Raw genomic sequence first — 27,709 nt, forward strand, 5'->3', positions numbered from 1 at the left:
GTTCCTTGTTCTTCTCTATAACGTGATCCAAACCTTACAATTCTTTGACTACTTTTCCTAAGATGCTTAAAAACATTGAAATAGAACATTGGAAAAGGACACCAAACAATAGAAAAGAACTGTGGATGCTGGACATCTGAACAAAGATGGAAATTGCTGAAGAAATTCAGCAGGTCTGGCAGCATCTGTATAGAGAAAGCATGGGTGATATTTTGGGTCCATTGAACCTTCTTCAGAATGGAGAATGAGTAAGAGTTGGCCATTTGGCCCCTCGAGCCTGCTCTGCCTTTAGTATGATCATGACTCTTTCCACCCTGGAGGCTCCCTGCGTCCACTCCTGATGAAGGGCTTTTGCCCGAAACGTCGATTTTGCTGCTCCTCAGATGCTGCCTGACCTGCTGTGCTTTTCCAGCATCAGTCTAATGTAAACTCATGGCTGATCATCCAACACAGTGCCTGGCTCTCATTTCCTTTCCATGTCCTTTGATCGTTTTAGTCCTAAGAGCTATTTCTGCATCTTTCTTGAAAGTTTTCAAGTTTTGTCCTCAACAGTTTCCTGTGGCAGAGAATTTTACAAGCTCTCTACTCTCTGGTTGAAGACGTTTTTCTTATCCTTCGACTGTGATCCTTGGTCTGGATCATCAAGAACATCTTTCCCATTAATCCTTTTAAAATTGTATAGATTTCTATGAAATCCTTTCCTCGTTCTTTTAAACACTAGTGAATATAGGCCTAACCAATTTAATCTCTCTCCGTACATTGGTCCTGCCATTTCAGGAATCAGTCTGAACTGCATCTTGCCCCATCTCATTCTTCTCTGCATTGTTTCAATAACCAGAGCATCCTTCCTCAGATAAGAAGATCAAACTACATACAATTCTGCAGGTGTGGTCTTACCTTGCTCCATAATTGTGGCAAGGTGTCTCTTCTCCTGTATTTGAACCCTTTCAATATAAATGCCAACAAATCATTTACCTTTTTCTCCATCTACCGAATCTGCATGCTTACTTTCAATGATGGGGTTAAGGAGGGTGGGGTGGGTGGGGGGACACTGAGATCTCATTCACTTACCCTTTTTTGAATTTATCATGATTCAGATAATTATCTTCCTGACTGATTCTGCTACTAAAGTGGATAACCTCACATTCATCCACATTATACTGCATCATGTATTTGTCCATTCATATAACTTGTCCAGGTCGCAATGAAATTTCTCTGCATCCTCCCCACCCACCCAAATTTATGTCATCTGCAAACCTAGAGAAATGACATGTAGTCTACTAATCAAAATCAATAATACAATTTATATTATGAGTAGCCTGAGCCCTACAGTATCCCAGTAGTTACTACCTGCTACTCACAAAAGGACTCATTTATTCTGAATCTTTATTTTCTGTCTGCTAAACAGTTCTAAATCTATTTCAGTGCACATTCTTCAATCCACTGTATCCTGATCCTTATGTGGGACCTTAATAGAAATCTTCTGAAAAACTAAGTAAATCACATCCACTGGCTTCCTTATATCTATTCTAATAGTTTCATCCTGAAAATATTCAAGCAGATTATTCAAGCACAACTCTGTGTAATTATGATGACTCTGTATATTTTTTTCACTATCTTCCTAGTGCTCTAGTATATTTCCCAACTACTGATGTCAAACTAATCATTCTAACTCCCTTCTTTAAATGTGGGGTTACATTAACAACCCTCTAATCCACAAAAACTGTTCCAGAGGCGATAAATCCATCAGTATGTCTGCTATTTCCCAAGCCACTTGCTTACTCTGGGATGAAGCTCCTCAGGCACTGGGGACTTATCTACCTTTAATTTAGTTAGCTTCCCCAACATTACTTTCCCACCAATATTTTTTTAACCCATCTTTTCCACTTGTCCCTGTGCTTCCCCATACTTTGAGATGATATTTGTGCCTTCCTTTGTGAAGATAGAACTAAAGCCTACCATTTCTTTACTCCTGATTATAAGTTACTGTTTCTGAATGTATGGCATCTGTATATGCCTTTTCTTTTTTTTACATACATGCAAGTTTTTACTATTGGTTTGCCTGCTCCCTGCAACTTACTCTCATTCTCTATTTTTCTCTTCTTAAAAAAATGTCTTTGTCTCAGTTTGCTTCCTCACAAAGGCATTTGTAACACCGAGTTTGCACAGTCTAAATCACTAACAATATCTTCTGTGATTACTATATAGGCACACCGATTTTTAAATTAAGTTTTCAGAATTAGGATGCTTCAGCATAAGTTATACTTACTGGGTATTGTCAACAAATAGTGGTGAGGCTTCTGTTTGTATTTCAGCAGTCCCTAATCTGATGGCAATGCTATAAGAGATTGAATTCTTGTATAGGTTTTGAGTTTGTGATTTACTATTGAAGTAAGATGAGATAGTGATGAAGCAAGGTTGGTTAGCTGCTGATGTGCATCCTGGCAATAGGATATACTGCAGCCACAGTACATCGGTGATGGATGTCAGCTTTTAAGACCAGAGGAGCCAGCATCAATCAAGCAGGCTACCCTATCCTAAGTGATACTTCTTAACTTTCTTGGTAAACAAATTCGCAAATGGTTTGGCTTCACAGTGCATTGGCAAGTATACAAACCAGGACAGAATGTAAGAATCATGCATTTTCCCTGCCAACTCCTCCTATGATTGAAGATGCAGTCTACACCATCTACTATTAACTTAATAATTAGGGATCACCAGAAACCATTGCTGTAATGGGGCAGATTTGCAAGCAAAAGGATGTGAGTCACAAATTAATCATCACTGTCAATTGTAGAAACTTTTGTTGTGTGGTCCTGAAATATGCATCATTGCAGGTGTCACACAGAGAAATACGAACAGCTCAAACTTGATACCACACAGAGCAGCAGAGTGCAGTATTCGACAAATTAGGTGAATTGTACTAGGCATTCTGCCAAATAAGAGGTAGCAACAGTGTCCTATTTTATAATTAACTGGCACAACCTATCCTCAATGATGATTATTTATTCTGAAATGCACAAATCAAACATTATTTAGGAAAAAATTTCTTGTTAGGCGAATGCATATGCATTCAGATATATACCAGGTTCTAATCTTACTGCTCTATGATCAAAAGATTATTTCATGAACCCTACCACCTAATGATAGTTGTTCTGCTCCACATGGTTCTCTGCATCTATTTCTAACATTCATATGGATAGACTTAAGGCTTACCACGTTCATTCCTCTCATTGAAGCTGACTCTCATAGGATCTTCACCTTGCCCATTGCTTCCCAGACCTTTCCCCATAATGGAAGCATTTCATTCCTGAAAACATTCTTATAAAACTATTCCACACTCTGTCAAATGCATTCACATCCTTTCTGTTGTGTGGCCATTCCAGATGACATCTATCCTGTGACATACCTGTCCACTGGATAGACGAAAGTGAGGACTGCAGATGCTGGAGATTAGAGTCAAGAGTGAGGTGCTGGAAAAGCGCAGCAGGTCAGGAAGCATTTGAGGAGCAGGAGAATCGATGTTTCAGGCAAAAGCCCTTCATCAGGAATGGGGCTGTGAGCCGAGGAGGTGGAGAGATATCTCTCAACCCTCTCAGCTCACAGCCCCATTCCTGATGAAGGGCATTTGCCCGAAACACCAATTCTCCTGCACTTATCCACTGGATATTCTACTGTTGTACTACTCTAGCAGATTCTGTAGCTGAACCTTCACACATAATAGTTGCCGACTATGAGCATCTCAAAAGGCCCCTGTTGAGTCACATATACTTCCATCAATCATGCTGAAGTCACTGCAAGAGCATCATATAGAAGGACTGGCGTAGATAAGGTAATACTGAACACAAATATTAAGAATGCCCAGCTGGGTGATAATTAACACACAGGCATTTATACAAGGCAGCATAATGATCAAGCTTATTGATACTGTGTGTAGAGAGTGTTCCTGCAGCAGCTGGTGACCCTATTGCTAACAATGAAGATAAATGATAATTGTTGGGTGGTGCAATTTGCGGATCAAAGGACTGGAAGAGATTTTGAACAGGATTGTTAATGCTGTGGGAGCAAACAACAATGAAAAGAAAAGTGGATTGCAAATGTGCAATGAGTAAATTGCCATTTTAGAAAATGCAAGCATACTTATCCAAACAGCAGGAGCAAATATAGCCTGGCAGAACATATCAATCAAACTGGTTGCAGAATAAATCACCAGATATTTTGAACAGCATGATGTTAATGCTTAGTAGTCAAACAATCATATACACGTAGTTTACAGAGGTTAAGGTGAAAATCGTCTGTACTTATTCATCTATAAACACAGAAGAGTGACACATTGTTTGTTTCCCTATGGTTTTATTGTGGATCACAAAACATAAAAGATTTCCTTCCTTTATGCCCTTTTCAAACAATAGTGTGTGTCATGTGGATTGATATAACTAACAAGACTCTACAAATAATTTTCAGTTTACTCCTCAGCTTCAGTTCTGATGCATTCATAGCACCACAATGGTTCGACCAATATTTGCTTACCACACCTGTTTCAAAAGCAGGTGCTACTGGTAAATATAAGCCACTGCCAAATAATATAATTCTAACGCTTTGTTCTTCAGTCCACCATTAAGAAAATGATCATTTCAGCCAGCATTTCATTGCATGCTCAAATATATCATCATTACAGCACACATCTTTACACTTAACACAAAGACAGTTCGTTTTTTTTGTTCTGTGTCCTGTTTATAATGCTGAACTAGAGCAAGGTCAGTTTACCTTTGATTTTGCAAAACCAGTCATTTTTAAGCTTCTAATTCTGAGGATGTGAGAAGATAAGATCAGAGGCTGTTTTGCTATTAATGTGAAGATATCTGGACGTAACTGACAAAACTGCCACTTGCAACTTTGAATCCTATAACCATACAACATAAAAAGGACCTTGCTCAGTCCACCATATCCATAAAGGCTATTTGAAAGAGCTATCCAATTAGACACACTCCCCTGCTCTCTCCACAAATATGTATTCCACTTTCTTTTAAAATTAATGATTCAATCTGGTTCCATTTCCCTTTCAGATATGACCTGCCAAATAGTTTCAAAAGTAAACTCCTCCTAATCTATTTTTTTTTCTGATTATTATCAGACCGTGTTGTTTGGTTACCTATTGTAGGGGAAATACTGAAAGGTATCAAAAATGTTTTATAACTTCTAACACCTTGATTAAATTACCTCTTCACCTTTTCTATTCTAAGAAAAGCAATCCCAGATTATCTGATCTTTCTATCTTTGTCATCAAGCAATGTTGGAAAGTAAGTCAAAAGGAATCAACAGTAAAGTTACATCTGGAACACTACTATTTGTGTTGAGTTATGTTTACATGTCTTTTCCTAACTTTGTCTGCAGTTTTGTCCCTGCCTACTTGACCTCACAAAAGAATCAAGCGTAAAGTGCATTCTGCATATTTGCTACCATAATTCCCAGCTGTATATTGTTGGGATATGTACCAAATGTCAACAAATTTGCATTGTTTTAAGGAAAACATGAAGATTTAAAAACAGCTTCTCTCCTTATGTTGAGTATGCACTGTTCCATCCGTGGCATCATTGCATAACTTCTGTAGCATCCTGTCAACAAATATTCAGGTCTTATGATTTGAATGAAAAAAAAATGCTTTTCAACAATACAACCCAAAACTATTAGTGCACAACATTTCTCATTCTGAAAAAATCATTTTTTCCAATGATAAAAATTCAATAGTGTTTAATAGTGTTTGAAGTTTGTGATACTTTAAAATCCATATATGTGTGTATTAAACATTATTCTGGTTTTGATATATGAAGGACTTATGAAGTGCATTTTACTTCCTGACATACTGTCTGTGAGAATTATTTTAAACAATTAAAAAATTACCCAGGATTATGATTTCACTGTCGCTGGATGCTTGGACAACCCCTTTACCAGGGCAAAGCCCAAATTAAGGTTTGAAAAGATTAATTCCACAGGACTCAAATCACTAAATTACTTTAGTGATTGAAAAATGTGGAGCATACTTTTTGTGTTCAATTGGCAAGAACCCAGAGGAATGTTGACTGCTGATTTTCTGCTTGAATAACAAAAGATATTTGTGTCAAAAAGTATGGCATGTCAGGCAGCATCCAAGGAGCAGGAGAATCGATGTTTCAGGCATAAGCCCTTCATCAGGAATGTGAGCCATCCTAGGGAAATTTAAGTCCAAAGTTTGAACTTTTTTTTTATTTGATCTAACATGTACTAAAATGCACCTTTCTGACATCTTTATTGTAAAGGCATGATCCCGGAAATGGACGGATTTTCTTAAAAGCAAAGGCTAAACAGGTTGGAGTTTATTCACTGGAACTTAGAAGAATGAAGTTATCTCATTTAAAAATATCGGATTCTTAAGGAGCTTAACAGGGTAAATATGAAGAGGATGTTTCCCCTCAGAATAACGGGGCACCAATTTAAGACTGAGATGAGGAGAAATTTCTTCTCAGAGGGTTGAGTCTTTGGAACTCCTTGCTGCAGAGAGATGTGGGGGCAGTGTCCATGTGTCCTTTTAAGGCTTACATAGATTCTTGATCAGTAGAAGTATCGAGAGTTATAGGAAAAGGGCAGGAAGGAAGAACTGTTTACGCTGGTGATTGGAAGCAGTTAATACAAACACACTCAGTTTTTTGGACCTGTTTTTCAGGAAATGATTTGAAGTAAAACAGCAGACAGTCAGGGATTATGGGCACAAATTCAGTCGAATGTCTTGAAAAAAATTAGCTTGATCTGATAAAATGGTTGTTCTGATCTCACAATCAAAGGCTGCAGGAAAACTTGTATTAGTTATAAGTTTCCACATACACAAAAGTAAGTATCTGAATTCAAAGAACAGCTTGATTTTAGCTAAATGGATTTTCACCAGACAATATTTTTAGCAGATGGCTTATGTATTTCATTGGGATTCCTCTCACTAATTCTGACTGGTTCATTACACTTACAATTGCTTGAAATATCCAATAAAATATGCAAGCCATTCAGTTCAAATAGCCCATGCCAAATATTCTTTTTCAATTGAGACTCCTCATAACCTTCTTCACGTAACTTGGACAATATAACTTGTTAGTCCCTTACCTTTTATGTGCTTATCAAGGTTTCCTTTAAAGTAATCCAATCTACTTGCCTCAACTACTCATGGTGGTGATGAGTTACACATTTCTTTCATTCTTCGGAAAAAGATATTTCTTCTAAAACCTTTATTTGATTTCTTGGTAAATATTCTCTATTGATGGTCTCTAGCTTTGCTGTTTCCCTTGTGGAAGTATTCTTTCTGTGATGGATTTTCAGCATTGAGGTGGGAAACTCGAGTTTGGAAGTTTTTTGAGTTGATAAATATGACCCTGTTTGTCATATTTTCATCCAACTGAGGTGAGGATGAGTTAGATTTGAGCTTGCAGCCTGCAGAGGTAGTTTGAAAGTGGCACGAGCCAAAGTGGTTTAGTTAGAAGACCTACCTGAGTTTTCTAAGGCTCCAGACCAGTTATGTACAAGGCTATTAGATTCTCTCATCATTATCCACCCAGATTGCTCCCTTGTTGCTCATCCGACGTGCAACCTCCATGCTCCCCAGATACTCATACCCATTCAATAGACACTCACTCAGTTTCTGAGGTCTCCCCATATTAGATATTATGTGGAGATGAAAGCAAAGTGGAGCTCCCATGCATGCATCATATTGCTCGAACCAAACGGTAATGAAACCCATTCAAAGATTAATAATCCTTTTAATTTGTAAACCTATTGCAAAAGAAAACAATCTTGATTATTGAATGGGATTAAAAATAGCTAATTATTTAAAAGCATCTTTAAACTGACAATGAAAATGTGAAATCAGACCCTTTGTACGATGAGTGGTTTATAGCTTTTGAAGGTAAACCAAGCATTCATAAGTAATGGAGTCATTAGTGATATTACCTCTTGGGAAATGCCAACTCAAAACATTTCTGTTGAAAATGCAGGAATCAATGACAAACAGTTTATTTCTTACACTACACAAGATGGCCTATCAGTTGGTAGTCTGCAGCATTAAGTGTATTATTTATAACTCCATTTCAAAGCTGCAGACTTTCTTTTATCTGGCTCTATTTAAATGCTGTGGGTATGATTAAACAGGTATTTTCAAGCCTTCAAGAATTTTACATCCCATCCAGAAATTCTTGACTCCAACACTGTGTTAAGGCCCATGGAACAGAAAATTTGGACCTCCAATCAAATCTACCACTAAGTGTCTCTGCTGGTGTTGGTTTTCTATCCGTGTGTATGTATGTGCCCTATCACTTTACTGAACCAGCAAAAATGCTCCCACATCAAGAGTTAATCTGTCTTTTTTAAGGGTGTCCATGGTAACTCCATCTCAAATCTGCAGAAATGCATTCTGCAGTGTATATTCCATTGAAAAATTTCCCTCACTTTAAAAGCTTTTATTAGAACAACCCTTAGCCTTCTGGTTTCAAGTAAGAAGAGACACAGCTTGTTATGCTTTCCACATAGTTAAAATCTCACAGTTTTGATATAATATTTGTAAATTTTTAATGCACCCTCTCTGCTGTCTTTCTTTTATTTTAATTGTATGACAATCAGAACAGTGCTCAGTGTTCCAAAGGGAGTCTAATCAAGGCTCATTATGAATTTAGCATAATTTATCTTCTTTTCAATTCTGTCTCTCTCGAAATAAACCTTGCTGATTTATTTACTCCTGTAATGGTCTTATTGACTCATGTTGCAAAGTTTAGTAATTTGAATATTTATACTGACAAATGGTGACATGTGGTTATGTCACTATACTAGAAATCCAGAGACTCAGAATAGGTAGGCTTGGGACAGATTGATATTGCATCATAGTGGTACCTAGAATTTAAGTTCAATTAAGATTTCTGAAATATTAAATAAAGCTAATCAAAGTAATCTCTATCATGATTGTCATGAAATCCATCAAGTTCACAAATGATCTGTAAGGAAACAAAATCTGCTGACCTATATGTGACTTCTGACCAGTAATGTTGTTGGTTTTTAAGAGTCCTCTGACATGTCATATTGAACTGTTACAAAGTCAAAAATACTTGGAACTGATAAACCACTGACATTGAATCAGGTTCTAGAACTGTGATAGTTCATCCAACCTTGTCAACTCTGCAAAGTCTTCCTTAATAACATCTGGGGATTCTGTCAGAATTAAGAGAACTGTCCCATACACTAGTCAAACAATCATCTGATTCCTCATACACAAGGGGTAAGTTCAAGAAACCACCATTGTCATCTGTAGGTGTGCTGTGTCTCGCCAACAAGACAGACCCATCAGAGGTGGCACCACTGAGATATATTGTCAAAAGGGAATTGTCCTGGGGATCTTCAATGTTCACTTTGGATCCTATGAAGTTTAAAGACATCAAGACAAACATGAGCAATGAAAAATCCCAGTGATTATCATTTACTGCCACTCAACTTATGAATAGTATTCACCTTCATTGAAAACTTATTAGAGGAGGTATTTGAGGGTGCAAAGGAGAAAAAAATATATTCTAGATAAGGAAGCAGCACTGCTTAGCGATTGGCAGACCCCTGTTGGAAATAGCTACCATACTGGGTTTGCAGCAAATAATGATGGAATGAGCAAGAGGAAAGAGCCCAATTAACCTTATTCTCAGTTATTCCTCTGTTGCTGATGCATCTGCCTGCTTTAGTGTGGGAAAGGATGGTTTTGGCAAAGTCCTTGTAAAAATAAAGTTCAATTTTCAAATTGTGGATACTCTATATCAAATTGGGTGGCTCTCGTGGCATGCTAAATGGAATAGATTTTGAATAGATCTTCAACCCCAAAAATGGATATTGATGAGGTTTGATAATCTCATGGCACAGCATATCCACCCCTCTGCAATTACCATCAATCCAGGTAAGCACTTTTTAATGAACAGAGAAGCAGATCATGCCACCTGAAGATGAGGTGTCAACCTGGTGAAACTATAACACAAAACTGCATTATTAATAAACAACAGAAGTAGCATATTATATAATGGGAGGTGCTGTCCAAGGAGCCTTGGTAAATCTCTGAAATTCATCCTTTAGCTCATCCACACTGCTATTACTGAGCATCCATGGTGGAAGGAGCAGGCATTTAAAGGTATGGTGCCAGTAAAGCAGCTTGCTTTGTTCTGAATGGTATCAGATTTCTTGAGTGTTGTTGAAGCTGATTCCATTGAGACAAATGTTGAACAACATTACTAACCTGTACGTTGCAAAGTCAAGAGTAAGTTATTCTCTGCAAGATGCTTGCAAAATCTGACCTGTTCTTTTAACCACAGTGTTTATGTAAGCAAAAGTGAGGACTGCAGATGCTGGAGGTCAGAGTCTGGATTAGAGTGGTGCTGGTTAAGCACAGCAGGTCAGGCAGCATCCGAGGTGCAGGAAAATCGATGTTTTGGGCAAAAGCCCTTCATCAGAAATGAACTCAGGGAGCCTCTGGGGTGGAATGATAAATGGGAGGGGGCTGGGGCTGGGGCTGGTGAGAAGGTAGCCAAGAGTACAATATTTGGATGGAGGTGGGGGTGAAGGTGATAGGTCAGAGAGGAGGGTGGAGTGGATAGATGGAAGGGAAATTTAGCAGGTAGGACAGGTCATGAGGATGGTGCTGAGCTGGAAGGTTGGAACTGGGGAAAGGTGGGGGGAGGTGAAATAAGGAATGGTGAAGTCCACATTGATGCCCTGCGTTGAAGTGTTCTGATGAAACAATGTTACCTAACTTTATATGACCAGCAAATTTGGACATATGACTTTCTAAGCCATTATCCAAGTCATTTATATTAATGTGACCATGGTAGCAAGCCTGTTTCAGGACATGGTTGAAGAGCCATGGTGATCTGCTTAAAATCTTCAAGATAAAGGTGGGAAAAATTTAGAGTAAAAAAACTATTTCCAGTGTTCGGTGATTCTAGAGACAGGGGGCATAGTCTGAGAACTTGGTCTAAACTGTTCAGGAGAGATGTTCAGAAGCACTTCTACATACAGAGGGTGCTAGAGGTTTGAAACTCTCATCCACAAACAACAGTTGATCTGAGGTCAGTTCTTAATTTTAAATCTGAGATAGAAAAGTATTTGTTAAGCGAAGGTACTGAGGCATATGGGACAAAGGCAGGTGTTTGGAGTTAGGTCATCAAGGATAAGCCATGGTCTTATTGAAAGACAAAACAGGCTGAAAGGATTGAATAAACTATTCCTGTTGCTGTGTTCCTATGCATTATGGATGCTGCACATGCTATTAGATTGATGTCTCAGTGTGGTGTAAATGAATAGTACTGCCAGCAACACCCCTAAACCAGACAGAAATCTATCCCTAATGAGAAGCATAACAAGCAAACTGTCTCTCTGCCTGCGCATAATAGCATGTCAACATAATAGTGTTGACAGCCTTTGGCTCTGTCTGAAGGGCCAATGCATTAACAGGTATGTCATGGTATGACAAGACATAGATGTTTTGTGCATGCAGGTAGGCATGAATAAACACAAGGTGGGCTAACAAGCAGCCCTGAGATGCAATCTGGTCCAAACTGTGAGTTCAGTGCATGCCTATGCATGCAGAATCTCTGAAGTACCCTTCCAATGCAATTTTCTCAGTGTGTCTGTAATGCAAGTCCGTGCTTCCTAAGTAACCTGCAAGTTGATTGGAGAGGTGCCATAATGGTCGTAAGGAGTGGGCAAGTGTTGGAAGTCAACATCTGTAGATAAAGTGCACATGTGGCTCGAGTCCATGTATTGTTCCTGGAATGCTGTTTGGTACTAAGCAACATAATCAGCAGTGAGCTGAAGTTACCAGGTATCTGTTCTGATTACCATTCCTCAACATCTAGCTTGTTTGGTACATTAAGCAAGTTAGGGAGCTGAATATTAATCAAGTGAATTGGCTCACTGTCAAGGCATTTATTAATCCCCTTAATTGACAACTCCCTACTGCCTAACAAGAAGCCCATCTCACAGATCAGCTAAAGATTAAAAGGTGGAACTAGATGAGCTCAAATTGTGCCAGGTCTAGACATTTGTTTTGATTCGGCCAGAAAGTTTGTCATCATTCATTTTGCTCACAGCCCAATGAGATTCTGTACATAATGCTTATTGAGACAACATACTGAAGTGTAAAGACACTCCCTTCAATGCATAGACATGGGCACATACAGTAGAGATGGAAAAATAAAACAAATATGCTAATGGTTTATTAGCAGAATAACAAGTAAACAGTATCATGTTCTTTTCCTGCTTTAAGATGCATACATTTATTAGGCCTAGTTGCATTCTCTCTTCTAGTTCTTTGGAAAGGACCTGAAGTTAAAAGACTCTAAGTTTCCAAATGTGGTCATAGCTGACTTTCTGCAGAGACAGACATTTACAGGTGAAACTGAATTTTAATATCTCACACTGACTGAGTTGACTGATTGTTAGGCAGGGTTCTATTCTTCTGATTGGAGGAATGGTCCCTCTTGTCCTGTTAGTTTCCAGAGTGCCTTGTTTTTGCCTCAAACCTTGTGTAATAAGATTTGTTACCGTCAGTCAGTTTCAATCATGTGACCACATAATCAATACTTCTATTGTCAACTCAAATGATTCAATGTTAGAAGCAATTGCTACATGATAGGAGATGAATGGTGGCTTTTCACAGCTGCTTAAGCTAAACTGGCTTTCTCAGACCTCTCTTTGTTATGTTCTGAAGTTTAGAGACACTATGTCTGGGAGGACTGTTGAATTTTTAGTTGGAGTGGATACAAGGTCAATAGGAGTTATAACTTCACAAACAATTCACATGTATCAATCATTTACATGTTAAGAAATTTGCAGAAGTATGTTCACACATCAGGTAATTCTGACCTATCTGGCAATCACAGAGGGCATTGTCCACTTCTTCGAGCTAATTTCAAAAAGCCCACATTGACTAATGTCCATCCCATGCAGATTACGAATAGGCTTTCTTCACATGTCATGAACATTATGGTTTTTGATGTTCTATCCAGAAAGTTCTTTTGCAATTAGATATATGGTGAGGGAAAGGAGTCATGGAGAGGAATTTATTTGAATCAATAAACTGCTGATCACACTGATCACACACCTTGGTCATAAACATTGCACCAATTGATCAATGTCTTCAGGGAATGAAATCTACCAACTCTATCTGGGCTCACCCATGAATTACCTCATTACAAGTCAATCAAAGATTGGAAATAAATATTCTTGTGCCACCTAACAGAAAACAAACTGAAGCTCTGAGGATATTGATTTTGTTTGCAATGACTGAGAAATGACACTTAAAGTTGCAAGTGATGACGTCCCTCCAAAATTCCTGCTATCCCCCTTCCGAGTGGTGGAATTCAGGTGAGAGAAATGGCATCATAGTAATTTGGGTGAATATTGAGTATTCTGTTTATTGTACATTCTTGTTTCACAGTGTACCAACCACAGATGAGGTGGTAGTACATTTGTCTGGTGAACTGCTTTGCCCTGGATGGCACTGAGCTTCCTGAGTGGTGTATTTGCTGCACCACTCAGAAAGAAATGTGAATATTTTATCACATTCCCTTTGTCAAAGAGAATCTCCACTGACAAGGTGACCAGATAATCTGCCTTCTCTGTTGTTGCAATGTTGTTTGCGGGGTGTACATTGGCTAGGACATGAAGAATAAGTCCTCTGCTCTACATTCATCCATAAAGGCAGATGCAGCAGAAGAATCATATCAAACTCAAAATGTTGACTTTGTGTGTGTTTCACTCTCCACATCTGCTGTTACTCCAACATTTTCTGTTTTAGTTTCAAATTTCCAGCATTCTTTGTTTTTATTTGACAGATTGGTGCTCAGTTTAGTGTCTCATCCAAAAAGCTTCTCCTCTGATAGTGCTGAATGAGAAGTGACTGGGCAAAAAAGAGTATGATCTTGAGATATTTGTTAAACGATATGGAACAGTTAGAATTGGTTGATATTAAGGTATTTTCTGACCTTACTGACATGAACAGATTCTCAAGATGCAGATAGGAAGACCTGAAAAACTAAGCGGAAATAATAAATGAACAAGACAAATCATGTTCAGGAAGTATCACAATAGTTACACAAAATGAAAAGCGAGAAAGAAATGGAAGACAAGGAAGATATTATAAAGAATATAAGAAAGCTGAAGAAATCAGTGGAAGAGATATGAAATCAAAAGAAAATAAAATATTAAATATAAACAAAAGCATGAAGTTAAAATTATTGTGATAGAAACAATATGAAATACCATTTCCACACAGTGGCTACAAGCGCAGGTCGGAGTCGAAGATTACTCTGACAAATAACTCACCCCCTACCCTCAAAGTCTGTCCATCATCTGAAAGGCACAAGTTTGGAGTGTGTTGGAATATTCTCCACTTGCCTGGATGGATGCAGTTCCAACAACATTCATGAACCTCGACAACATCCAGGACAAAGCACCCCACTTGATTGGCACCGCATCCATAAGCATCCATTACTAACACCAACAGTGCTGTGTATTATCTACAAGATGCACTCCAGAAATACACCAAAGATCTTCACAGACAGCACCTTCGAAATCCATGACCACTTCCATCTAGAAGGCCAAGGGCAGCAGATACCTGGGTACGCGACCACTTGCAAACCACTCACCATTCTGACTTGGAAATATATTGCTGTTCCTTCACTGTCACTGGATCAAAATCCTAGAATTCCCTTCCTGAGGACATTGCACATCTACCTATATCACATAGACTGCTACAGTTTGTTACCCAAAAGAATACTTCAACCTTCTCCCAGGTGTTCTCACCTTGTGTGACTGCCAAAGGGAGTTGATTCAGAATTTGATTAAACAAGCCCTTATTTAATTAACTCTTTAGTTGCCAATATAAAATATATATTCAGTGCAACAACTACTTCCTACTTCATCTAACAATTTCAATTTTACCTCACTTCAGTTAACTACACTTTAACTTAACTTACATTTAATTCTAATTCTAACTTTAACTCTATAAGTTGGTTTGAAACAAATAACACCCCAATTCAATTGAACTGACCAACTGTCTCCCTCAATGTGTAGATCTTGTCTTGTAATCCTTTATTCTCTCTGAAAATAACTTCAGGGCATGCACTTCAGAAATGTGATTGTTTCCTTTATGCTGATAACTTTTATCCCAAAGTGCGTTCATTCATCCAAAAACTTATCTTTTAGTCAGCCAATGAAGTGACCAAACCTGATCACAATTTTTGATCTCAGCCAATGGAGTTTACACGTATACAGTTCCCAGATGTTTGTATTGAGCTGTAAATAGTCATATAGCATGCTCCATATAAGGTAACAGCGGTGACAGGAAGTCAAGTAAATCATTATGACACCTATTTTGTTTTGTCAACACAGGATACTGCACATCACAACTTACAGGACAAGTCATCAGAGGGATGTTGTGAAACTTGAAAACGTTCAGAAAAGATTTACAAGGATATTGCTAAGGTTGGAGGATTTGAGCTATAGGGAGAGGCTGGATAGACTGGGGCTGTTTTCCCTGGAGTGTCAGAAGCTGAAGATAACCTTATAGAGGTTAATAAAATAATGAGGTGCATGGATAGGATAAATAGACAAGGTATTTTCCCTGGGCTTGGGGAGTCCAGAACTAGAAGTCATAAGTTTGGGGTGAGAGGGGAAAGATATAAAATGGACCTAAGGGTAACTTTTTCACACTGAGGATGGTGCATGTATGGAATGAGCTGCCAGAGGAAGTGATGGAAGCTGGTACAATTACAGCATTTAAAAAGCATCTGGATGGGTATATGAATAGGAAGGGTTTAGAGGGATATGGACCAAGGACTCACAAATGGGACTAGATTAAATGAGGATATCTGGTCGACATGGACAAATTGCATTTGAAGGGTCTATTTCCCGACTGTATTTCTCTATGACCCTATGAACTAGCTGCAGTTTTAACCAAGGTCAGAACTTAAACTAGCTTGACTAATGTCTGCAGCTCACCATCTGACTACAGGTTCAAGAATGCAGCTCACCATCACTATCTATTCAAGGATAAATAGTGCTATACATTCATTCTGATGAAGGGCTTATGTCCGAAATGTTGATTCTCCTGCCCATCGGATGCTACCTGACATGCTGTGCTTTTCCAACACCACACTCTCGACGCTGATCTCCAGCACCTGCAGTCCTCACTTTCTCCCTGCTAGACATTAAATGCTGGCCAGCCAGCGATGCCTCTGAGTGATGAAGAGAAACAATTAAAAGGCTATCAAAATTAACAAATGTTGATTGGCACATATACTCTCAGTCAGAGGATTTAGACTTCATTGTGATCTTCACACTCAGTCATGAATAAATAAAGCTATAAATGTTAAAAAGAAAACTTTCTGTGGCTATTGTTTGTTTCCAAGTAGAATACTTTATTTAAATTGCAATGTAATGACCTCAAGTTGTAAACATGTATTTTTTATATATAGTACGTAACATACATAAATATAATGTGGAGGTTCTGGTGTTGGACTCGGATGGACAAGTTAAAAATCACACAACACCAAGTTATAGTCTAACAGGTTTAGTTGGAAGGATTAGCTTTCAGAATGGGTCCACAGCTACCTGATGAAAGCTAGTACTTCCAAATAAACCTGTTGAACTATAACCTGGTGTTGCGTGATTTTTAACTTGCAGAAATAGACTAAGCTCTCTGTTGTTTGATATGTTAAGTTTCTTTGATCTTGTTCTAACCATTTGGATGAAGCTCTGACAGTGTTATTCTAAGCAAATTGGAAATAGCACAATTGGAAATTTTGCAACGAAGAAAGAACTTCAAGAAGCGCTACATCTTTTTTAATGGACAACTGAGGACTGTTCAAGCATAGATCCAAATCAACTCTCAGAGAAAGGATAGTTCACTTCAGGATACATGAAAAAGCAATATTGCTGAATTTATAACTTTTGATGCATATGAGGTCAACACAAGCAGCTGTAAAATTTAATATTCCCATGCTCTGTGGTGAGGGAGTGGTTGTCCCAGTGTTGAGAATAAACAGCAAATAAAATTATTTATTTATTTATGAATTTCCTGTAGTTTTTTTTGAGGGGGAAGAGAGTAACTTTGAGAGGTGACTTTGGGGCAGCATGGTGGCTCAGTGGTTACCACTGCTGCCTCACAGTGCCAGGGAGATAGGTTTGAATTCAATCTCAGGTAACTGTCTGTGTGGAGTTTGCACATTCTCCCCATGTCTGCGTGGGTTTCCTCCAGGTGCTCCAGTTTCCTCCCACAGTCCAATGATATGCAGGCCAGGTGAATTGGCCATGCTAAATTGTCCATAGTGTAATGTGCATTAGTCAGAGGGAAATGGATCTGGGTGGGTTATTCTTCAGAGGGTCGCTATGGACTTGATGGGCCAAATGGCCTGTTTCGACACTGTAGGGAGTCTAATTTTTACCAAAAGCGAAAAGCTATGGATAGAGAAAATCTGAAATAAAAACTAAAAGTGCTGGAAATGTTCTGCTGGACAAAGTCACACCTGTGGCATAATAAACAAAGCTAACATTTTAAGCCAACTTTAGTCAGAACGACTGTAGTTACTTACGAGAAAAGCTTCCAAAACTACATGTATTCAATAATAAAGTACAACTAACAGTACAGCCAATAGCTGTTTTTGTAGCTATTGTGTTCATACTTTCGTGCATGAATGCATTTTTGCATTAACATGTTGGCCTACATTCTGTGATGATAATCACTGCAAAGCTGTCAGCATTCACCGTCATTAATCCTCCAATACTGACAGCAGTTTTTGGAGTCCACACTTGAGTCATCATCTGTGGAAATCAGAAGTTGTCAATAATTTTATGCTTCCAGGAGTGTGTGTTTTTGAAGTATTTCCAGGTTCCAGTCAACAAGAAATCCCTAACCAGATGAAATCTGTCTTTTTCTGCTATTAGTCATGCAAAACTTTTGAAAAAGTTACCATTTTTTTCTAATGGGGTGTAATTGGATTTTTAGTTGTGCACAAACAAAACATTCATAAGTAATATTGTGCAGCCACACTCACCTCCCAAATAGTACGTGGATTGCAAAATTTATCCAGTGAGATTAAAAATGAAGATTTTTAAAAAGATTTTCTTAATGATATTTCACCTTCAACTTTATTCACAAGTGCCTGTACAAAAAAAAAAATTCATTCTGCAAAATTTTTATGTAAATGAAATACCCCATGCATTTTATTTCCTGGTTTGCTGTCTGTGCAGATAATTCTATGTGGCTGGTCCCTTCTCTTTCTTGATGAAATTATTTGACACTGAAAGATATCTGGATATGAAGCCAGTTTCAACTGATATTGGAAAGAGGAAATCAACACAAATAAGGCTTTTGTGTCTTTGTGAACACCATTCTTGATGACAACAACGAGTTTCCTTGCTACTGACAATGTAATCTGGACCATTGCGGAAAATGAACAATAAAAAAATGTTTATCAATTTCATGCATCAAATTATTACATGTCTAAATTTTCTTAGTCATGAAATAAAGGAATGACTATAAGACCATAAGACATAGGAGCAGAAATTAGGCCATTCAGCCCATTGAGTGTGCTCCACCATTCAACCATGGCTGATAAGTTTCTCAACTCCATTCTCCCGCTTTCTTCCTGAAACCCCTGATTCCCTGGATGATCAAGAATCTATTCAATGACCTGGCCTCTACAGCTTTCCATGGCAATGCATTCCATAGATTCACAATTCTCTGGCCAGAGACGTTTCTCTTTATCTTCCTTCTAAAACGTCTTCCCCTTATTCTAAGGCTGTGCCCTCAGATCCTAATTTCTCCTACCAATGGAAACATCTTCTCAACATACACTCTGTCCAGGTGATTCAGTATTCTGTATGTTTCAATTAGATCCCACCTCATCCTTTTAAACTCCATCGAGTATAGACTCATAATCCTTAAACATTGCTCATATGTTAAGCTTTTATTCCTGGGACCATTCTCGTGAACCTCCTCTGAACATGTTCCAGGGCCTGTACATCCTTTTTGAGATATGGGACACAAAATTCCAAGTCTGACCAGAACCTCAGAAGTACACTGCATTTGCTTTCTACTGACTCAACCTGCAAGTTTACCTTGAGAGAACCTTGGACTAGAACTCTCAAGTCACTTTGCACTTCAGACATCTGAATTTTCTCCCGATTTAGAAAATAGTCCATGCCTCTATTCTTCGCACCAAAGTGCATGACCTCACACTTTCCCACACTGTATTTCAACTGCCACTTCTTTGCCCACTCTGCCTAACCTGCCCCAATCCTTCTGCAGCCTCCCTGCCTCCTCAATGCTACCTGTCCCTCTATCTATCTTTGTATCATCTGCAAACTTAACCAGAATGTCCTCAGTTCCTTCATCTAAATCATTAATATATAAAGTGAAAATTTATGATCTCAATACTGAGTCTTGAGGAACACCACTTGTCACTGGGTGCCAGCTTGAGAAAGACCCTTTCATCCCCACTCTCTGCTTCCTGCCAGACAGCCAATCTTATATCCATAATCAGCCCTTTGCCTCTGACACCATGGGCCCTTTTATCTTGCTCAGCAGTCTCCTGTGCAGCACCTTGTCAAAGGCCTTCTTGAATTCTAGGTTGATAATAACTATTGGCTCTCCTTGGTCTAACCTGCTTGTTGCTTCCTGAAAGAATTCTAGTAGATGTGTCAGGCATGAACTCCCCTTGATGAAACTAGGCTGACTTTGCCCTATTTTACCATATGTTTCCAAATATTCAGAAATCTCATCCTTCACAATGGATTCCAGAATCTTACCCATGACCAAGGTTAGGCTAATCAGTCTATAATTCTTAGTCATTTGCCTTACTCCCTTTTTAAACAGGGGTGTCACATTAATGATTTTCCAGTCTTCTGGGACCCTCCCTGACTCTAGCGATTCTTGAAGGATCACCACTCATGTCTTCGCTAACTGTTCAGCTATCTCCCTTAGAACTCTGGGGTGTAGTCCATCTGGTCCAGGTGATGTATCTACTTTCAGGCCATTCAGTTATTTTTAACTCTTCTCCTTAATGATGGCCACAATACTTAGCTCTGTCCCCTCACTGTCTTGAATTTTTGGGATATTACTTGTGTTTTTCATCATGAAGACTGACACAAAGTAAATATTCAGTTCTTCAGCCATTTCCTTGTTCCCCACTACTATCTTTCCAGTGTCTTTTTCCAGCTGCCCAATGTTCACGTCTGTCTCTCTTTTGCCCTTTATAATAGGTTGTTGTTATTTCATGTTAGGATGCTTTTGTCAAGGAAATTCCAGAGTAAAAACCATCATTTTATTATTTTAGTCCAATCAAAATTGGAAATAGGGTGGTCTACACTGATCGGGCCATTGTACAATAGTGCATATCCGTGCCTGATAAGAGTTCCTATTCCTCCCTTTATGTCCATCTCACTCTCCCTCAGTTTGTGTTTCTTTCTCCTTCCTTCAGTTTGAGTTGCTCTCCACATCCTTCAGGTTGTGTTTCTTTCTATCTCCATCTCCAGTTTGTGCCCCTAGCTCCTTCACTCTTAAAAAAATATATTTGTTCTCAGAACATGATCATCACTTTCAATGACAGCATTTATTGCTTATATCTATTGAACCTGAGAAGCTGGTGCTGAATTGTCTTCCTGACCGACTGTTGGCATAGGGTCACATTCAGTGCTGTCATTGATGGAGGGTTTTGACTCTGGTGACAATGAAGGAGTGGCACTATACGTCAAATGCAAGATGCTGTGTGACTTGTAGGAAAACTTACAGGTGATGGTGTTTCTATGCATGCATTGCCCTCATTTATGCAATTGAATCAGATAATGGGTTTGGAAATTGTTGGGTACTGCCTCTTGTAAATGGCACAGGCATCATCAATGCAATTATGTGGTGCATAGGAAAAAAAGAAAATTATTTTTATCAGATTTTTTTGTTGTAAGTAAGATCATAATATATTCCATATGAAACAAATACTGACACAAATACACTTCAAAATTTAGCATTAATATGGTCAGAAATAGCAAATTTACAGGAATGCCATCACTTGCACAATTCCCATCAACTTGGATTATATTCCAATTCAATACATGGGAATCATATTTTAATTTGTTTTTGAGATATGAGCAAGCACATGTCATCCATTATAATTGTCCTGGAACAGTCAAGAGTCACATGCAGCCAAATTCAGACTTTAAACATGAGAGAAAAAGCAACAAAAGCTGTAAATAAAATGTATAAAGCAAGAAAGAAATGAAATGCAGAAATAATAACCTCAAGAAACCATCTGAAATAAAAAAATGAGTGCTGAATTCAATAGTACAATTGCTTCATGCTAGATTACGTGCTCTTGAAAGTGGTGCACTACAAGCGTGGGTTTGGTCAGAAGAGCAAAGAGAAAATCAGTTGAAGCAAGAAGCTTAAGCTTGCAACAAAAGCCTTGAAAATGAAGCTTCTATTTACACACAGAAACTAGAGCACCGTCTTTGCATATCTCCAAGGCACAAACTGCAATAATGAGAAAAGGAAAAAGGCATCCACTTATGGAAAAAAATAATCAGAGAATTATGGTAAATTATGTAAAGTCATAAATATGGAGAGATTAAATGGAGTACTAAGTAATAAAATAAATCAAGAATATGAGAAATGAGTAAAGATGCAAGAATATAAAGAATCACCAAGGAAGTGGACTTCCTTCTAATATAAGTTAGCTGAAAGAGTGATAAGAATGACATAAATACAAATTTAAAAAGTGAAATAATACTGCAGTAAAGATAAATAATCAAAATGAGTTACAGATACCAAGAAAAATGGAATAAAACCTAAAGGGAGGCTTCCTTAAAGTATCCAGAGTTGACAGAAATATGCACACATGACATTAATCTTCTCTAGGTCTGGGCCTGGAATTTGTTTAAGGTTTTCTGTTAAAAGCGAATTGCGTTTTTTTTTCTTATGTCTGTATCAAAATCACTAAAGCACAATGCCATTGGACTACATGAATTAAAATATTTATGACTCACTAATATAAATGTTTTCCTTGTCCACAAGTCCAAGCTTGCTGCTCTGCCGTTTTGGCATGTTATCCGTGAACACAATGGAATCAACTTCTATCTCATGGTCTAAGTGGATATCTAGCTCCATAGAATGTGCCCAATTATTATTTCTGCAGTTTCAACAGAATGAAAATCAAATGTTCACAGTAGTGAGGTGATCTGTTCCTGTGCTATGAAGACAAAAGAGTCAAATGAAATTTGAACTTTATCTTCAACTCCACCTCCACTTTGACCGCACGCTATCTTCACTGTACCTGGAGTTTCACATCACCTTCTGCCGTCTTCAATCCTCTGATCTGACTCCTTTGATACTATCCATTTCCCACTATGGATGTTGTGTACTCTAGATGTTTGCCTGCTGATTATTTGTATTCATTTCACCAAACTCAGTTGACTCTCTGCTTTCTCCATTTTTTTTCTGAACACCAAGGGCAATTTAGCATGGCCAGTTCACCTAACCTGCACATCTTTGGTTTGTGGGAGAAAACCAGGGCACACCCACACAGACACAGTGAGAATGTGCAAACTCCACATGGGCAGTCACCTGAGGCTAGAATCAAACCCAGGTTCCTGGTACTGTGAGGCAGCAGTGCTAACTAGAGATCCACTGTGCCGCCCTCTCCATTTTAAAAGAAAATGTTTTCTATGTCTGCCTATCGATCAAGCTGTCCATCACTTCTGCTCAGCTTCACACAACGGCTTGGCAACTGATACTAGTTAATTTTCTTCCTGTAAAGCAGTTAGGTTTTCCCAAGATGTAAGTGTGATATAATTTGCAAGTTATTGATAACACTGCTGCTGATTCAACCATTGAGAGCATAGCTGCTTAGACTGAGGCCTGGAGACTTGCTGATCTGAAAGATCCTGGGAGGATGTCAGTGCCCATGAGAAGCAACCCAGCATAAATCAATGCTGCCCAGATGAAAGAGGAAGGAAACAGTGTTGATTGAAGGTCTGCCAGGAAACAGAGCTTCATACGGTATTAGCCTGAAACCCCTGCTCCACTACTGCTTAAAATTGGCAGCTTTAAAGCATATAATAGGAGAATAAAGATAATTGAGAGAAACTGACAGATACCTCTGCCTGAATAACAAGTAATTGTGCTTCATTCTACAGAATAATGCCTGTACTAATATATATCACAGCACGTTTTGAAACAATATCAAATAATATTAATTTTAAAATGCATGTTATCGACACAGCACAACCTGCTGAGCATATTATATCAGGTTGTACTGCAATTATTGCAGATTTCTTTATATTTGATTTAAAATGAATCCTGAGCTGAAAAATGTGTTGCTGGAAAAGTCCAGCAGGTCAGGCAGCATCCAAGGAGCAGGAGAATCGACATTTCGGGCATAAGCCCTTCTTCCGGAACCTCCTGCTCCTTGGATGCTGGCTGACCTGCTGCACTTTCCAGCAACACATTTTTCAGCTCTGATCTCCAGCATCTGCAGTCCTCACTTTCTTCTTAAAATGAATCCTGCTGACTGCATGGCTGCTGAACTCAATGTTGTAAAAATATTGCTGTCATGTCAGAGGCTCTCAGAACCCCATCCATGGAATTGTGCTAATCACCATTAAAGCCGTTGTTTCAGTCTTAATTATAACTAAGATGTGCAGAAATGGAAGTAAAGCCGATTACAACAGTCTTTCTAAGTACACTAAAGAGCAGTGATGTCATCCTTCAACAACTGCAAGATAGAAAGAGAAAAACTGAGAGACAGAGAGAGAGAGAGAGAGAGAGACAGTGAGATAGAGCATTATTTTTAATGATCTCAGTTCCATAAAAAGCAAATCTCTGCATGTACGTGTACCAGAATTTCAGATGTTCACAACACAAGTGATCTGCTGGAAGCTCAAATTCAGTGACATGACTTTTATTTTTATTGTTTTATTACATACTAAAGACACTTAATATACTTCACAGGGGTCTTAGCAAACACAATTTGAAGCACAATAAGAAATATTACAATTTAATAACACCATAACATCACAGAATCAGGCCCTTCAGTTCACTAGGTCCACATTAATTCCAAATCCTTATTTACTTAGTTACCTATTGCCCAAATACAGTTTCTATCCCTCTGTTTGCCTCCCATTCATGTATCTGTAATGATATGCCTCAAATATCTTAAAGCTAATATGTCTGCTTCCACCACCTCCACTGGCAGCACATTCCAGGCACTCACCACCCTCTGTGTATGAAAGATTTTCGATGCATTTTTCCCCTAAACTTTCACTTGCTCACCTTGAACCTGTGTCCTCTTGTAGTTAATCTTTCCACCTGGAAAAAAGTCTCTGACTATCCAACCTAATTTAGCCTCTCATAATTTCATAGACCTTGACCAGATCATTCTTCAGCTTCAATCTTTCCAGTGAAAACACACCGAATTTATCCAACTTGGAGATAATAAGGACAGTAGATGTTGAAAGCCAGAATCAATAGATGTGAAGCTGGAAAAGCACAGCTGCATCTCCACCAACTCCTGCACTTCTGCCTTAAACCTCCTCCCCAGCAACAATAAGGATAGAGTCCCTTGAGTCCTCACATTCCACCCCACCAATCTCTGAATCCAACACATCATCCTCCAACATTTCCGCCATTTACAATCAGACCCCACCATCAAAAAAGTATTTCCTTCTCCACCCTGTCTGCTTTCCGCAGGGACCATTCACTCCGCAACTTTCTCGTCAGCTCTACGCTGCCCACCAACTTCTCCACCACACCCGGTACCTTTCCCCACAACCTCAAGATGTGCAACACCACCCCCCACACTTCTCTTGTCACCTCCGTCCAAGGCCCCACACAATCCTTTCAAATCCAACAGCAATTCACTTGCACTTCATCCAACCTGATCTATTGCATCCATTGCTCCTGATGTTGTCTCCTTTATATCAGGGAGATCAAACGCAGACCCGGGGAACAGTTTACAGAGCACCTGCATTCTGCATGCATCGACCAACCTAACCTGTACACCCAGATCCCTCAGCATGTCAGTGCTCTTAATGCTTCTGCCATTTATTGTATAATTCACACCTGAATTTGATGGTCCAAAATGCCTCACCTCTTATTTGTTCAGATTAACTTCCATCTGCCATTTCTCTGCTCAAATCTGCAATTGCCTATATCCCACTGCATCCTTTGACAATCCTCCTCAGCATCTGCAGCTCTACCAATTTTGGTGTCATCCACAAACGTACTAATCAGACCACTTATATTTTCCTCCAGAACATTTATATACATATTGCAAACAACAAATATTGTAGCGCTGAACCCTGCAGAACATCTCTGTTTACTGATCTTCAAAAGTACCCTTCCACCATTGCTCTCACTTCGAAGACCAAGCCAGTTTTGCATTCATCTTGCTAGTTCACTCAGTCCCCATGAGATTCTACTTTTTGTAGTAGCCTGCTACATCAAATGCCTCACTAAAGTCCAGGTAAACAACATCCACAGACTGTCCCTCTTCAATCATTCTTGTCACCTCCTCAAAAAAACTCACTCAAGTTGGTAAGACAAGACCTTTCCTGCACAAAACCATGCTGCCCATCACTAATAAGTCCATTTGTTTCCAAATATGAATTAATTCTGTCCCTCAATATCTTCTTCAACAATCTACTCAACATTGATATCAGATTCACTGACCTGAAAGTATCTGGATTATCTCTCCCTTTTTAAACAAAATAACAACATTGGTCATTTTCCAATCCCCTGGAATCTCTCCTGAAACCAAATAAGGTGCAAAGATATTTGTTAAGGATCTAGGTATTTCCTCCATTGCCTCCCACCGTATACTGGAATAGATCTCATCTGACCCTTGAGACCTGTCTGCCTTAATACATTTTAAGACACCCATCATTTCCTCCCTAATTATATTGAACTCCCTGAGAATATTCACACATCTTTCCCCAATCTCAACATCCCTCACATTCCTCTCTTTGGTGAATACCAATGTCAATTATTAATTTCCTCTGGCTCCACAAATAATCTCCCTCCTTTAACCTTGAGTGAGCCGACTCTTACCCTACTTACTCTCTTGCTCCTAATATATGAATTAAATGCCTCAGGGTTCTTCTTAAACCTGCTGGTCAAGGACATTGCATAGTCCTCTTCAGCCCACGTAACTCTCTGCTTGAGCTCCTTCTTCCTCAGGTAGCAAAAATTAGATATTTGATCAGAAGATACAGTTTTAATGGAGCACTAGTTTGAACCTGCAGAGACAGAAAGTGAGAGGGATGAAGAGGGAAATGGAATTGAGCAAGGAATTCGAGAGCTTAGGACCTAAGTACTCAAAATCACAACATATATGATTGCACATTTTAAAATAATGTCCACTACAAGGGGTTAGAGTTGGAGGAACAGAGTTCTTGCAGAGGGGTTGTGGAACCTAAGAATGCTACAAAAGTGGGGAAGCATGTGGCCATGGAGGTACCTCATTAGGACCCAAGGCAAGTCATTGAGAAAAAGGGGATGAATGAGTACATTATGGTTAGTATTAGGATATGGGCAGCAGGCATTCGATTGGCTCAGATTTATGGAGGTTGCAATTTTGCAGGTTACTCATGAGAACTTTGACATAAGAACATTATCCAACATGAATGCGAACCTCAGGCATTTTTAGGTGTAAGTTTTCAACATTCATTGGGATACGAATGGGTCAGCCTTAGATCAATTTGTCTATATCCATCTGTCCAAACGGATTCTGGGTAATCCAAGATGGAGGATGGGAAAAATTTTTGGCTGTAACAGGCTGCTCTTTTTTTGAGGTATTTTAAGTGTTGGAGGTGATTTCCTCAAATTCCAGGAGCAGCAATAACTGTTCTATATGCTGTTGTGTTGTTTTGGAACTTTGGAGAAAAAAAAGTCAAAACAACGGCACTTTTAAAAGGGACAGGAACAGACAAAGGCAGCACATAGTCAGGTCAATGCAGGAGAGAAAGAAACAAAATAACCCATACACTGACACAGCAATGAACCTGCGCAGTTGCTGCCTTTGCTGTTGAATTCATGTATTGCTGGACATCGGAGTGTATCTGGGAAAATCAACAAATAGTGAAATTCACAACTGATCTTGGAGGAACCTGTTTGGGAGAGGTCACAACACAGCAATAGATAAGTGAATAGTTTTAAGTGTGGCCTTGTTGTAAGTCTGCTGTAGTGAGTACAGTGGGTTCTTCCTTGATTATATGTTTGATTGAGATATATGTCTTGATTAAACTTAAACATATAAGCCGTAAATATTAATTTAGCCTAGAGCAGTATTTTGTAAAGGAATAAGACAGTGCTATTTTCTGGGTCTGCCGATTGGAAGAAGCAAAAATGGGCCTGAGTAGAGTGATATGCTCTTCTTGTCGGATGTGGGCGTTTAGGGAGAGTTTACACGTTACTGAGGAATATATCTGCAATAAATGCCATTGGTTACGAATCCTATCAGATTGAATGGATCAGTTGAAGACACAATTAGAAGCAATGTGGAATTTACAAGAGCAAAAAGGTATGATGGATAACAGTTATAGGTAGGGAAAAAAGTCGCAGATACAGTCACATAGATGGGCTAACTCTAGGAAAGGTAAGAGAGGTAGGCAGGTAGTG

Source organism: Hemiscyllium ocellatum, chromosome 6, assembly GCF_020745735.1.
Source record: "Hemiscyllium ocellatum isolate sHemOce1 chromosome 6, sHemOce1.pat.X.cur, whole genome shotgun sequence".
Classification (NCBI taxonomy): domain Eukaryota; kingdom Metazoa; phylum Chordata; class Chondrichthyes; order Orectolobiformes; family Hemiscylliidae; genus Hemiscyllium; species Hemiscyllium ocellatum.